Here is an 891-nt window from a genome sequence, read left to right on the forward strand (position 1 = left end):
AGGCTGCCTAGGCAACTTAGTGAGGCCCTGTCTATAAATAAAAAATGAATTAATTTAAAAAGGGGCTGGGGTTATAGCTCAGTGGTGGATCACCCCTGAGTTTAATCCCCACTATCATCCAGCCCCGCTCCCCAGATAAAAGGGAATGGAGGCAATATTGGGGCTCAGGATGGGAGGGTGGGTTGGGGATGTAATTCAATGACGTAGCACTGGCTAGCATGCACCAGGCCTTGAGTTCCATCCCTACCACCACCAAAAAAAAAAAAGGGACAATTGATCAAATTAAGTTCAAGAAGAGAGAGAGAGAGAGAGAGAGAGAGAGAGAGAGAGAGAGAGAGAGAGAGAGACTCCCCAATCCTTGCCTCCCCACAGTGCAACTGGGGAATTGCTCCTCTCCAGCTCAGATGGAAACCAAAAGTTCTCACTTCTACCATGCGGCCAGCGCAATGGTTTCATTAATGAGGTTCTTGGCATAAAAGTTAGTTAGCGAGATCGAAATAAAACACACAGACTCAGGAACACGCCTGGGAGTAGCCTTTTATTGGGGAACAAGAGATTCAGGGGAGAATTCCATCCAATGAAGGTTGAGGGGGGACCGCACTCCAAGGTAAGGGTCAGTGATTGGGCCCCCGAGGTCAGTGGTCAGGCACACCCCCAGACGGATGGGTTCTCTCATCAGGAAAGGGCTGGGAAAGTTCTGACACAGCCAAAGTGCCTCAGACCCTTAACGGGAGCCACCCAATCACGTGTCAGAATGGCTTCCCACACTCACTCTTTTTTATTTTTTATTATTATTATTTTTTGTACCAGAGATTGAAACCAGGAGCCACTCAGCCACTGAGCTACATTCTCAACCCTTTTTGTGTTTTGAGACAGGGTATCACTAAGTTG

Source organism: Ictidomys tridecemlineatus, chromosome 6 (genome assembly GCF_052094955.1).
Source record: "Ictidomys tridecemlineatus isolate mIctTri1 chromosome 6, mIctTri1.hap1, whole genome shotgun sequence".
NCBI lineage: Eukaryota > Metazoa > Chordata > Mammalia > Rodentia > Sciuridae > Ictidomys > Ictidomys tridecemlineatus.